We start from the raw sequence: 15,315 nt of genomic DNA, 5'->3' as shown, positions 1-15,315 counted from the left end.
CGCACAGCTCCATTGTTAAGTCCTCCAACCAGGCTTTGTAGCCACTCTTCCTGTACTTCCATTCATCTCCACCAGCAGATCTGGCAGCCACAAATGCATTGTAGCACGCCACAGACAAAAAATAAAAAAACAGCCTCCTCCACCACTTCAAAGACCTGTGATCGATTTGGTAGTACCCCACCATCTGGTCGAGCAGGTCTACACCCTTCATATGTTGCTGGTAGTCAGCAAGGCAGGCTGGCACCTTGACCTCCACCTGACGCTGATCCTCGATCTTCCTTTTCACTGACCCCAAAGCCATGGGGTCATGGTGGTTGGACAGGACCATCACTGCCTTGGTGTCCTGCCACACGCACAAGGTCAGCTCATCCTGTTGAGCCACCCGATACTGATGCCTGGCCATCCCAGCCTGCTTGCTGAGCTCCTTGGTCTTCGGTAGACCCCTTCTGTTTGCGCGCACCGTCCCACAAGCCTGAATTCCCCTTGCCTTCAGGTAAACCAGCAAGGGCACGCTTGTGTAGAAGTTATCCATGTAAACAGACAGATGTGATCCGTAGTATGGGCTGGCCAGGTCGGTGACGATGTGGTGCGCCAGGTTGATCTCCGCCTTGCCCTCTGTGGCCCCCGTATACACCTGAAAGCTGGTGACGTAGCCAGTTGTACTTTCAGCCATCACCCATACCTTCACTCCCCATTTTACTGGCTTCATGGGGAGGTACTGCCGGAATGCCAGCCACCCTTTGTACTTGACCATGGACTCGTCCACGGTCACGATACCATTAACTTCATAAAGGGCCTGGTATTGGTTCAGGAGGAGGTCCAAGAAGCACCGCAGTTTCCATAGCCTGTCCGATTTGTCCACTTTAGGGTCAGTGTTGTCTTGGAGATGTAGATATCTAAACATGATTCAAGATTCAAAATTCAAAAAGTTTTTGCTGGCTGGATTTCTTTATGATGTTTGATGTCCATGTAAACTTATGACGTGCACGTGTTGGCCATTATTGTTTTTATTTTTGTGTATTGTGCTATGCATATGAATTTATTTATCTATTCCATATGTATTGTTATTTAAGTTATTTATTTATAATTGTATTACTATTTATCAATGTTGTACATTTGGGACATTTAGGTATTTGGAACATGTAGTTTTGCTTTACGATTCAGGATAAAGTAAAGTTACTGCCCAATACTGCTATTTATTATACTACTATTACTATTGCTATATACTGTTACTATACTATCACTAAAGCATAATCATTATTATTATTATTATTAGTAGTAGTAGTAGTAGGCCTAGTAGAAGGCTCTAACACCACTTCAGGTACATGATGGAGACATCACTGCAAAATAATAATAATAATAATTATTATTATTTAATAATTTATTAATTATTAATTTTATTATTAATAATAAATAAATAAAACCCTGCATCGTATGTCTTGCATTATGCAATTATACTGTATACTGCAGTAACACTAGTTAAAAAAAATCCTAGTTTTCATACTGCAGTAATTCGCCGAGGTTTTTTTTTTCATAAGGGTAACGCCACGCAATAAGACACAGAAGTCGTCAGAAGAGAGCGCAAGAATAAATAATTACCTCCAGATCATGTCAAAGCGATCTCGTGCCATCACTCGGGGGACATTTGTCTGATACAGCCACTTGCTCTGTCTCCAGTAATCCCAGCGAGTTGGTAGTTTCATTATCCCAAAAGTTATGCAGAGACCGATGAAGGATTTCATTTCCTGTTTTGAGACGGCGCTCCACTTTAAGTTTGATGGTGTGTGACCGCGCGTCTGATCAGCATATACATTTGTCTGTGTCACCAACATATTCCAAACTTCCTATTCGAAAATACATCTAAAGGGCTTGCATCTTCAGATATCGGCACCTTCAGCCCAGGTGTCCGAGTGAACTTTTGTTGATGTGGGGGGTGAAATCCATCTGACTGCCAGTCCACTTGGAAGCCTTGGAATTCCTCCTCATCCTCTCGAAACAAATCCCACTCCTGCTCTCTATCTAAGGGGTCTTCCGGCACATCTCCCTCTATCTCTTCCTCGATTAAAATCTGTTCACCTCCCTCCAACTCCACATCACTTCCATCGCTGTCACAGCATGTCTCCGCAGTAACCGCAGCCATTTTCGCCGGTGTCAAATAGCTAAACAAACACACGTGTGCAGAACAGCAAGTATGGCTGATTGATTGACGTTATTGTCGACAAATCACACAACAAATTTTTGGTCACATGGTCTTAAAAAATCGAAAACACCCACCACGTGTATTTGAACCAATGATTGTGCATTACATGCCGCATGCGCCTTGAAAAAAATGACAAATCAACAATGCTGCGTTATGCAGCAACCGGCATTTGGGGCAATGTTGCGTTATGCAACAACCGGCGCTAGGGGCAATGTTGCGCGATGCAGCATCCGGCGTCAATGGGTTAAGGCCCTGTCCACACGGCAACGGATTCAGGTGAATCCGATAAAATTTATCGTTTCGGCCTGGCGTCCACACGGCACCGGCGTTTTGGGTGCCCCAAAACGATATTTTTTGAGAACGGTTTCCAGAGTGGAAAAATCTGGCAACGGCACCGGTGCAAAGTCGTCTGGATGAGTAGAACGGATTTGTTTACTATGACGTCACAACCACATGACTAGAACAAGCAGCACTCTCGCGCGCATCATTCGTAACAACAACAGAAGAAGGGGTTTATGCGCATACGTCCTACTTCTATTGTTCTGGTGTCTCCGACGGGACCGTCTTACAGCATACGTAGAGGTGTGGCATGTGTATTGCATCGTTTTCAGCAAGCGTTGCGTTGCCATATGCACCTGATATTTTACTGATCCGTTGCCCATGTGGACGCGATATTTTTTTTTACCCACTAAAAAAAAAAAAAAATCTCGTTGCCGTTGTCGTGTGGATGTAGCCAAAGAGACTCTTCATACTGTACCGGCTGAGTTTTCAGGTGATGGAACATATTTGTAGTGCTGCTGCCTTTCGTGATGACAAGTTTTTTTGCACACTTTACAAACTGGCATTTGCTGTTCCACATCCTCCTCGCGATATCCAAAAAAATGCCAGATGACTGACCCCTTATTAGTTCTTTAGGAACCAATTCGTCCACTTCCATTTTTAATTTGTCGCTGAAATTGACAGAGCTTACACGGTAGCCTATGCAACACCAACGATTGCACGAACTGAGTCAGCGCTGTAAACCGAAACTAGAAAATCTTCCCACAAGTTCCTTTCAGCACCAAGATGTCGCCCAGGATTGGTTGGCGAGTGCGTGACGTTATTTATTTTATTTTTTTTACCCTTAGGCAGCCTCTCACGTTACTGCCTGAGGGACAGGGAGAAAACCACCGGAAAATGTTTTAAACAAACGCAACAAACACGAAACAAACGCAAGTCGGCAGATGACCATAAAATACTCGATAGTTACGATATAATAATTTTATGTATCTCACACAGAATTTTCGGAGATATATCAAGTATATTCGATATATTGCATAGCCCTAACTATAACTGAAAACTGTTATCACAAAGAGAGTCTGTAAAAGGAAATATCAGTATCTGAGTAAGCGGCCAATCGAGCAATGAACTGGCCGCAGCATCACGCACGTATGCAAACTTTAATAACGAAAATATTCCAATGCCTTTGGGATACAGTCTCCAACATGCTAATATACGATCGTATCTGTTTGCTATAAGTTCTGAATTTATCTATTTTGGTTTATTTATCCAGTTTAGTCAGTTGATTGTCCTTCTGACCGAGTAGACTTCTCCGTATCGCGATGGTTTTTCATGTTTTCGCGATCTTCAAGGCTACTTTCAAACGATCTTCACCCATTATGAAGGAGAATCAGCATGTTGCGGTTTGAAAACGTTGATTTTAAACCAAAATTCTCAGAATATTCTCAATAAACTGTAAAAATACATCGCATGCATAGTCTTTTCTATAGCAAAACAGGGTTCGTGTGCACGGTAAATGTCACGTGACATGTCACAACGTTGAACAAAGAGTTAGTCCTTTAAAGTCTGCCGGCCTTCCTAACCATCTCCCTCTATTAACTATGGTTTCACGGTGTGTATCACTACTCTACACTGCAAAAAATAAAAATCTTACGTAGTTTATTTGTCTATTTTCAAGTCAAAACATCTAGCCACCCTTATTATAAGACATAATTGCCCAACAAGCAAAACCTCATTTAGCTAGAAAGGCTAGTTTTTAGACAGTCCATCTTGAAAATCTTGTATAGACAAAATGTCTTGAAAAAGTCTTATTTGGAGCACCTTTGAAAATAAAGCAAGTTTTTTTTTAAAACAAGTAAGTACATTTTGGACATTTGTCAAATGCGGTTCATCTTGTTTCAAGAAAAAAAAAACAAAGTATGCTTGTTTTGGGAATAAATGAACTTTACTGAAATCTTTGAATCTTTCATTCCAATTCAACTCCACCTTACAGATCCTAAGTTTACTGCGACTGTTTTCTCAGGTGGGGTTTACATTAGACCGTATCAGCGGATCATCAGAGTAACGTTTTTAAAACGATTAGTGTGCACACAGCAACGCCAATACACGATTCGCCTGCACACAGCAACGCCAATACACGGATACGCTCGGCTCCGCAGGCATCCTGCGCTCCAAATCACTCCGCCCTGAACAGCGAGTGCCCTCTGGAGGGTGCGCACTCCGGCCCTGCGCAGCTCACAGAGCGCGCGAGTGAAGTGCACGAGCAGTGATTCGGGACTGAGCCGCTGTGTGTGTGATCTCAGTGCACGTCGGGCATGCGCGTCACTTACCACTTGCAAGTGGAAGGATGGCAAGCCTAAAGACAATCATAACTACACAATGGGCAGTATTTGCATCAGTATTTGCAGTATTTTCATACTTTTATACTCTTTAATGAAAGGTGATACAAGGCGGAAGTCCGCGCCGTTTTTCAGCAGTCGCGTCACATGACCAACGCCAGCGAATCAGGAAGGTGGATGTCACAGTGACGTCGTCCAATGACGACGCCAGCTAGAGCTCAGCACAGCGTATCCGCGTATCTCAATGTTTACACAGCACCGGACCAGACACGATCTGGATTGAATACGTGGACGCTGGCGGATTCCCGTTTCCCGGCGTTTCCAGGCGGTTTAATGTAAACAGACAGTGCATCCGCGAAGAAAACGAGACAGATACGGTCTAATGTAAACTTGGCCTCAGTCATTCAGCGTGAGCTCCTTCTAGATGCTGTACAGACTCTAGACCAGACAAGTGCCTTCAAAAAGGCTATGAGTGAGTGGAGGGCGTTTTAGTGACGTCTTTTTGGAATGCTGTGAGTTAAGTTCAGTGGTTTTTTTTGTGCCTGATCTTGTAAACCCCTCGTACACATGAATAGTCAGTGCCCCCAAAATGCACTGTTGCTTTGGCGTTGTGTAAGCACTGTAAGTCAAAATGCGTAGACTTTTTTTTTTTTGGTGCCTGAGGTCCTGGGGAAGTGGAATCTTAAGAGATGTTTTAATGTTTGAATGTTGAAATGGGAAAAAAATAAACTTGTTGCAATGCTACACGTGTCGTCTACTTGATTCAAGATAGTCTCTGGTCTCATATCTAGAGTATTTTACTAATTACAGGTCACAAAAGGAGAATCTTTTAAGCTAGCAATGCTTAGTTGTAGAATTTAACGATCCTAATATTAGTATATTTATCTTAAATTCAATTTTTACTGCTAAGACTTTGTCATGAATTTAAGTGAAATACCCTTAAAGGATATGGGACATGAAACATAAAAGCACACTATATCAGTTTCTTTCCATTAAAAATATGAATTAATTGCATCAACAAATACAAAATCATCTATTAAATTCAGCAAAATCGTTATATTCGTGATGATTATATGGCATTTCTGCATTTTTTGCAACCGGAAGAGCCGCTGTCACGTGATCATACGTCACAAAAACTTTCGGGCACAGCACAAGCGGGAAGATGAATGGAGAAGTGGATGACAAGAAAATTGTTTTAATAGTCTTTAAAGTACATTGGACATCATGGTGTATTGTGCTGCTTATGGTTGCAATAATTCCAATGGGAAATGCCCTGGAGTAAGGTTTTTTGCATTCCCCAAGGACCCGAAGCTGAGGAAAGTGTGGGCTCACCTGCGCATGCGCAGTAGGCTTCGTGCATGCGCAGTAGGCTTGGTAGGACAACTTTACAGAACACCTGTTGAAAAAACTTTGCACCTACTGTTTCCCACAAACTGTATTCGGACCATTTCACTGAGGATTCTTTCAACATTAATACTCAGGTACTGAGCGATATTAATTCATGAAACATGAAACAGGAAGTATAAGGATGAGAAAAAAAAAAAACAGTTCAAATCGGGAAGCCGCGCACACCTGCGCCAGGCTGCACAAATGCGCGCAGCTTCCCGACCCAAACCGCCTCTCTCTCATCCTTATACTTCATGCCTCATGCTCCATGAACCAACATCGCGATTTTTTTTAAAAAATCGGATCTGCGCAATTCAGCCGTGAAAAAGGCGGCATCCGCCGAAAGGCGCGCTGTTTGCATCCCTGCACGGAGGCCAGGGGACAGGGCAGGAATATTTTTGTTGATATGAGTGATCCGGTGCGATTTCGCGACCCCCCCTGTTGAAGACCTCTGCGCTAAGCGACTGAAAGCCGAGGTACGTAAGGATTAGTATTATAATTTTGGGTGTATCAATTATTGATTATCATAATTCTGACTCGTTTCGCCATTTTGTATGTTTACATCTCGGACTCTGGAAGGATTGTATCTCAATCAATCTCGAAAAATATCAGCAAAAAAAAAAAACTAGCTTGCAACGGACTTTAGCTAGATCTATGATGAACTTTCAATGTATGATACAAAAATAATACTTCTTTCAACAGATCATTAGCCTTTGAGCAGAATTGTTTTTAACTTACCAGGAAGTGTTATCGAGCCGACCGCTTTCAGTTTCACGAGGGCTGAATGAACTCTCACTCTCAGAATCATCTGACCCGTCAGAGTAAAGACAAGATCCATGTTCATGTGAATTTCCAGCTATCGGTTCGAATTGATAGGGTCTAACTTCACATCTCTGTGAAACATCGGGAATGTCACTGTCGATGGTGTCCATTTCGGTAACCTGTTTACATTAGATACCCAAGCGCTGGCTCCTTGGAAAGTTTTTGTGACGTCACGGGTCACGTGACCACCTAGCTCATTAACGAATCCTTGTTTTACGCTGATGTATAAAAAAGTTGAATAATGTGATGATTTTCACATTTTTGACGCCCTGCAGTGATTTAGATGGCATTTCTTATGTCCTTTATACATAATTATGCCCAGAAAAAAATCCATGTCCCATCTCATCTCATTATCTCTAGCCGCTTTATCCTTCTACAGGGTCGCAGGCAAGCTGGAGCCTATCCTAGCTGACTACGGGCGAAAGGCGGGGTACACCCTGGACAAGTCGCCAGGTCATCACAGGGCTGACACATAGACACAGACAACCATTCACACTCACATTCACACCTACGCTCAATTTAGAGTCACCAGTTAACCTAACCTGCATGTCTTTGGACTGTGGGGGAAACCGGAGCACCCGGAGGAAACCCACGCGGACACGGGGAGAACATGCAAACTCCGCACAGAAAGGCCCTCGCCGACCCCGGGGCTCGAACCCAGGACCTTCTTGCTGTGAGGCGACAGCGCTAACCACTACACCACCGTGCTGCCCCTCCATGTCCCATATCCTTTAAAATGAAATCAATAAAAATGACTTGAATGGCTAAATGTAAGAAGTACGATCTTGTTATAAGAACTATTTTGATTATTTTGAGTTAATCAGATCTCGCATAATAAGTTCCCCAATCTTATTTTGGAATTATTTCATTTAAAAACAGGTTAGATTTTTCATCTTACTTTAAGAAATCTTACCAAGTCAAATTTGACTAGTTCCATTGGCAGATTTTTTTCACCAGATTCAAGCAAATATGCTTTGTTTTAATCTTTTATTTCTTATTTTTGAAAGGCCATTTTTTGCACTGTAGTCTGTGTCCAGCAGGTCAAACTCCACTTCCCGATTCGAACCGTTTCTACACTAGTGTTAGTGTGAACATCATCAGCAGACATGGCAAATGATACTTTTCAGAAATATGACTTTCGGCTTACGCAAGATATGAAAGCTCATCAGATGAAGATGAAAAAGAAGAAGGGACGCCAATTTTACCAGACGCGGCTTGGACAAATCAGTGTGGGCTCGCCAGTGAGCCAACCAGCTATAAAGCTACACAGTCACTGCAGCTTCTTTGGGATCTATTTCCACTTACGAAGCCAAAATATACGACATTTAAATAATATTGGCTGGCGTTGAGTGGTCTATCAGATATATTCCATTCAGCTAGCATGATATTGAACGAGTCGAAGACGAGTAGGTGAATGAAATATATCCGATATACAACCATGAAAAAAGCCAGCCAATATTATTATTATTATTTATTATACATACACATTCGATGGAACAATTATAGATTTTACAAAATGTTAAGAAGTATAACTTTGACAATATTTCCGCTATTGTTCTCTTTTCCAGTTTTTCAACGTCCGTTGGTATGTTTTTCTCTTATAAATATGCGTGAAGAATATCTAATGAAGTTTTGGTTGCCTTTCGGGTGTTCAACACGTCTTTCTCTTTCCCGGCGAACAAAGAAATGGTTCTGGACATGCGCAGCAGAAAACTCTCTCGTTGAATATTCGCATCAGCTCCGACGTGCGACGTCATGTTGTCTTGACAACCATGCAATATCGTAAACCATATTCAACGCTCATTCTCCATTGGGTAGAGTGACTAAATACACGTAAGATAAGCAATATGCTAACAATATTGCATGCTATCAAACCAAATGAATGAAACCCGCTAGAAGGGAACAGAACACGTTTTTATTCCATCGAAAAAGTGTCCTGTATGGATAATAATCAGCCATACTGTGTCCAAAATATCACTTACATGACGTTTGTTTCTTGTTTACAGAACTTGTCCGAAAGCACTATCGCGCTCGAGGTTGTGCTCGGACCAATTCACGGCTGAGCTGATATTCAGTGCAACTTCAAAACCTAAACACACGTGAAAGTAGAATTAAAGCGTGTAAAGACGATGGTGATGTAACCAACAATACGCCATAATTCTGAATAACCGTCTAATTATTTTGAGATCCTGAGACATCATTTCAATAATCTCTCGTTATTACAAATCACTATCATTAAACTGTATAATTTTGTCACTGAATGTGAAACACAAGGTTATGCGAATTAAACATTTGTCCTTTACGATCATCATTCTGAAAGTAAGTTTAAAGCTGCAGTAAATCACAGCGGAGGCAATAATTTAATTGATCTGAACCCAAAAACCGCTCCTCTATTTCTACACCTCCCTGTATGAGCTCCTTCCTCAGGTCTTCTTCCAGACAGAGTGTGTACTCTACGTTTATTATTTTCCATGTTATAGTTCAGGAGCTTGAGGAGATGAACTGACGGAGTGTGAAGTGTGAAGAATGGAGAGAGTGCAGTGTGTGTGACGCGCATCCAGGACGCTACGTTAGTACACAAAAATACGCACATTATTACTTTTAGGGTCTCTAAGGGTTCATGTAACTTTGTCTCACAGAAAATCTAAAGTACTTTTCCAGACCTGCACAAGAATCCCGCCCACAACGCTACTGTAACCAATCACAAACCAGGAATATAAATTACAGCTCAAATTTCTAGAATTTTTTTTGTTTTATTTTTAGAAGATCAAATAAATATTCTCTTTCATGCATTTACTGTGTTGTCACATTGTGTTGTAAATGGCCGAGCACAAAGGCTTGACCACACACACACACACACACACACACACACCTGTTATACCGAGTCACACTTCAGTTAACTCTGCGACCCTGTGATTTTCCCATAACAGTGAGCCAAGCTGTTACCTTTCCCCTCGGTGTGTGTGTGTGTGTGTGTGTGTGTGTGTGTGTGTAAGTAAGGTTGTCTGCAGGGCCACGACATTCTTCATTAGCTAAAAGTGGCAAAAAATTGAGGAAGTGCTCCCTTTCTGCTCCACTCTTCCTCTTTCTGTTGCTCAGAGAGGAAGCTGATGGTCAGGTTCAAGTAGCGCTGCACTTCCTCCACACACACACAGTCCCAAACAACACACAGCTGCTCTCCTCCTTATTCCGCTCTCTCTCTTCCTGTCACACACACACATAATACTCATGTTACAGATGTACAGTCAGCTTCAGAAGTTTTGGCACCCTTCAAGTTAATCCAAAATGAATGTCCGTCTATATATCTATCTGTCTGTCCACCTGTCTGCCAGCCTGTCTGTTCATCTATCTATCTATCTATCTATCTATCTATCTATCTATCTATCTATCTATCTATCTTTCTGTCTGCCAGCCTGTCTGTTCATCCATCGATCTATCTATCCATCTATTCCACATCTGCACCAGAACACTGCCCACTAGTTCCCACCCACAGTGCTGCTGCAACAGATCACAAACCTGTCTGTCTATCTGTCTACAGTACCTTTCAATCTAGTTGTTTGTCGATCCATCCATCCATCTTTAGAATTCACTTCAAAACTATTGGCACCCTTCCTGAAAATGATCCCGTCCAAATATACATAATTAATGCTAACAACTTTCCACAACAGACTGAGCTCGTTATCAACACACACATCGTGTCACCCCGTCTGCTCCTTCAACTTCATGCACGAGTGTGCGTGTGTGTGCGTGTTGTAAGAACCTAACCAAGCGTCCCCTGCCCCGCCTGTGTTCCTTGCACACTGTGTTCAGTCGTTCAGCTGTGATGAAATATTCAGCAGCAATCAGCTCAGAATAGCAAACCGTTGCTTTAATATTTCACACGTTATGTAAAGCCACGATGGTCAAAGCTGCAGAGGAGCAGCGAGCGCTGGTAGTGTTCAGGTCAAGGTCAAGGTCAGAGACGCAGCAGTCTGGCTGGAGATCAGAAATCACACAACCTAGAAACGGTCAAGACGAAAATACACAGTGTGCAAGAGAGAGTGTTTATTAAAAGCTGCATTTTTGTCATATTTTCAGTGTTTGCTTTTATTTGTAATTTATCAAAATATTTTAATGCTGTGTTCCATATTTCTGTATTGTTTTAGATTTTGGCACATTGCTATCTATCTATCCATTTGTCTGTCTATCTGTCTCTGTCCATCCATCTATCTATTTATCTATCTGTCTGTCTGCCCGTCCATCTGTCTATCTATCTCTGTCTGTTTGTCCACCCATCTATCTGTCTGTCTGTCCATCCGGCTATCTATCTATCTATCCGTCCATATATCTATCTGTCTGTCCATCCATCTATTTATCTGTCTGTCTGTCCATCCATCCATCTATCTGTCTATCTATCCATCTGTCTGTCTGTCCATCCGTCTGTCCATCCATTCATCTATGTCTGTCTGTCCATCCATCCATCCATCCATCCATCTGTCTGTCTGTCTATCTGTCTGTCCATCTTTGACCATCTATCTATCTATCTATCTATCTATCTATCTATCTATCTATCTATCTATCTATCTATCTCTGTTTGACCATCTATCTATCCATCCATCTACCTATCTGTTTGACCGTCTATCTATCTATCTGTCCATCTATCTGTTTGACCGCCTATCTATCTATCTATCTATCTATCTATCTATCTATCTATCTATCTATCTATCTATCTATCTATCTATCTATCCGTCTGTCCATCCATCCATGTCTGTCTGTCTGTCTGTCCGTCCATCTGTCTGTCTGTCTGTCCATCTGTCTGTCTACCTACTTATCTGTTTGACCATCTATCTATCTATCTATCTATCTATCTATCTATCTATCTATCTATCTATCTGTCTGTCCGTCCATCCATCTATCTGTTTGACCATCTATCTATCTATCTATCTATCTATCTATCTATCTATCTATCTATCTGTTTGACCGTCTATCTGTCTGTCTATCTATCCATCCATCCATCTGTTTGACCATCTATCTATCTATCCATCATCTATCTATCTATCTGTTTGTCCATCCATCCATCCATCCATCCATCCGTCTATCTATCTATCTATCTATCTATCTATCTATCTATCTATCTATCCGTCTATGTCTGTCTGTCTGTCCGTCCATCTATCTATCTATCCATCTATCTGTTTGACCATCCATCTATCTATCTATCTATCTATCTATCTATCTATCTATCTATCTATCTATTTGACGTCTATCTATCTATGTACCTCTCTCTTTATTCCCCATCTGCACCAGAACACTGCCCACTGGTTCCCCCACACTGCTGCTGTAATTGATCACAAAACTGAACTGGATTGAACTGAATATTGTCCTGATTAGGAAATAAATAAATTATTTTCCAAGAACCTGCTCAGTAAACTCTCAGTGAGATGAACTTTTTAATCCTAACCACATCCAGTCGACCAGCTTTTTCCTTCTTTGAAGAACGCAAATTTACAGAACGCTGATTTTCATTGACAAAACAATACTAGCAAAAGTATCAGCAATCTACTGACACTGATTCCTGGTGACACTGTCCTTAAATAATGATAAAAATGACCCTGTTCGTGTGTCACGTCTCGTTCTGGTGCAGCGAGTTCCCTCTGAGAGCTCTGCTCCAATAAAGAGGAGAACGGTTCCTCATTCGGCTCGCCACAGACCCGATACGGAGGCTGATAGGTTACACTTTCAGGTCTTGTGATAAATAAAGAACAGCATTCTGTCGTGACTTGAGGGGTTTTTTTTTTTTGAAATTACATAACTGTGCTCTCAGCCATCTCACACCAGACGACATGTGAGAAACCCAGGAACAGGAGGATCTGTATTTAATTTCACCAGATGCTCATCTGAACAACAGTGAAACAAAACCCATGTTTAGGTAACAATTATCAAAAAAATGACAAATTTAGATCGTTAAAGGTTAAACAGATGGAGGTGAATACGATTTAAGATTTTTAGATCCTTCAGCCCACCTCTTTCCTGCCGTACAGACAAAGCTCCACCCACAGAACCAATCATTTTCAACTAGTGCTAGCATTAGCAAGGAGTTTCACGACGACTTCTAATATTATGAGCATGTTAGCATTGCTAGCTGAAAGACAGGCCATTTATTTGGTTGAAAGCCGAGTTATAACCCTATAAACACACGAAACACGTCCAAGAGCAACGTCGCTGATTCTGCGTCCAGCTTTAGATCCTTCAGTCGTAATAAATGACTGTTTTGCGAAAGCTCTCCTGGTGTTTGTTCTGATTTTACCGCATTTCTTGTCATTAAGTTTTTTGTTTACGGGGAAATTCTCTGGCTAGGTGATTTGTACTAGAAAGAAATAATAAAACGACTACTTCACCTTTAAATAGAGCCGGCATTTACAAGCAAGTCAAAGACAAACTTCCGCGGACGTCTCTGCTCACTGGGAAACTGAAAAGTAGGCATGGCCTAATAGTCTAATAAGCACACTTTATTAACATCCGTCTGTCTGAGAACGCGAGTGTCCTAAAGCAACGTTAAACCCGAGTACAGCGTGAGCACAGTGGGACACTGATTCGCTTTCGCTTGTTACAGTTGTACGGTAGCTTCAGCACGAAGCTTTTCGTATTTGCTCTGACTTGTGATTGGTGGAGCTGACTGCTTTATTCATGATTAGCCCCGCCCACTTTACATGACAAGGCCTTGAGAATCGATTTGAGGTTGACTCTCAGAAGACGCTTAAAAATCTCAAGGTTCTCTGCTCGCGACTAAGTGCGGAGTTTGCATTTTCTTTAAACCGATCAGCAGATAAAATAACTGAAATCTGTCGATTTAACAAAAATGGATTAAAAAAATTACGCAATTTTTTTTAGCGTGAGTGTTTGCAGGGTTGACTGTGTGCGTGTGTGTTGGTCTGGGGGGAGTTATGAGAACTACCAGTGGAAGAGGAACAGACTGAGTTAGACACACACACACAATATTTTTTGTCTCATATCTGTGGACTTCTGTTTTCCTCACGTTCTTCTTTACTACTTAGCTCATTTTCATGCGTGTGTGTTTCTCTATCTTTAATCTCCAGCAGTGTGTTTGTATCACCGACTGCTTCTGCCTGGTTTTCCCATTCCAAAGCAGTTACTCACCAACCTTCATTTTCTATTAAGATCCACATCACGACTGTTTGTCTCTCATGCGCAAACACACACACACACAAGGTCACAGAACAGCACCCCGTTTCTCCATCACCTCCCAAACGCCTTGGCTATTGTTCAGATCGTCATGACGACGCAGAAAACACTCGTCAACCCACAACAAGGGATGACTTTCCTCTTCTCTTCCTTCCCTCTGCTTATGAGTTTAGCAGCTTGCTGTCACAGAGTTCACCATCGTGATTGTGTGTGTGTTTGTTTGAACCTGTTCTACCATGCACACTCGGGCATGAGGATTTATGAAACACCACATAAACACATTCTCTCTCTCTCTCGGAGAACTGCCAGATCTGTCTGTGTGTGTGCGTGTCAACATTCATCTGTTAACCATAAATCATGGCTCTCTGTAAAAACAACGAAGCTCATCATGAGTTCTTGGAGCAGCAAACAGTTTCAGTTTAACGTTCTGAAGGAGTTTTACTCAGAACCTTTTCTGAACAGCGAACCCTGTGTTGTCGGGTTCTACACAGAACCTTGCGACAACATGAAGAACCAACTATAGTCTTAGTTAACAATGCAGCATGGCAGCTTTCAGCTCTCGATCAGGGTAAATAAATCAGAAGAAGAAGAAGAATCGTATCCTGCTTATGGTGTCAGTGGACCCAGAGTCTTTCCCAGGAATACTGGGTATGACAAACACACAGGCAATTCGCTGTAGCCAGTCCACCTACTGGAATGTATTTGGAAGGTTGGAGGAAGCCGGAGAACCCTGAGGAACCCCGACACAGACATGTGGAGAACATGTGCAACTCCACACACAGTATCCTGAGATCAGGAACAAAACCTGGAGCTGTGAGATCGCAGCAACGTACCCTCTGGAGCACCATCATCATCATCATCAGATCTCACACGTCAACACACTTTCTCTTAAAGCACTTCAACACCAAACCTCTGACCTCTCACACAAACTCAGAACAAAATCGTACTCATGTGTAAAACCACACGTGTTCATTGGTTCTAATCCCCCAGTTAGAAAACGGATCAGATCGGATCTGATACCGAGACTTTTGGTCCAAGTTTGTGATCTTTACCCTTTAATAACCAAATCCTACGACTCGGTACTCAGGGGACATCAGGACCGGATATCAG

General features: G+C 42.0%; 1 protein-coding gene across 3 annotated transcripts in view; it reads right to left on the bottom strand.

Moving 5' to 3' along the window:
• Window positions 1-15,315, bottom strand: part of rassf2a (Ras association domain family member 2a) — a 54,590-nt gene that overhangs the window by 36,620 nt on the left and 2,655 nt on the right. Inside the window, exon 1 of one of the 3 annotated variants that reach the window (XM_060931249.1) lies at window positions 14,264-15,267. The exons of 1 other annotated variant lie outside the window; for it this stretch is intronic. The gene's annotated coding sequence lies outside the window, so the exon portion shown is untranslated. Of the gene's footprint in view, window positions 1-10,567; window positions 10,845-14,263; window positions 15,268-15,315 lie in introns of those variants that run through there. One more of the 3 variants, XM_060931250.1, reaches the window with a different exon arrangement.

This window comes from Neoarius graeffei, chromosome 10 (genome assembly GCF_027579695.1).
Source record: "Neoarius graeffei isolate fNeoGra1 chromosome 10, fNeoGra1.pri, whole genome shotgun sequence".
Lineage (NCBI taxonomy): Eukaryota > Metazoa > Chordata > Actinopteri > Siluriformes > Ariidae > Neoarius > Neoarius graeffei.
This window is presented reverse-complemented; position numbering and strand designations above follow the sequence as displayed.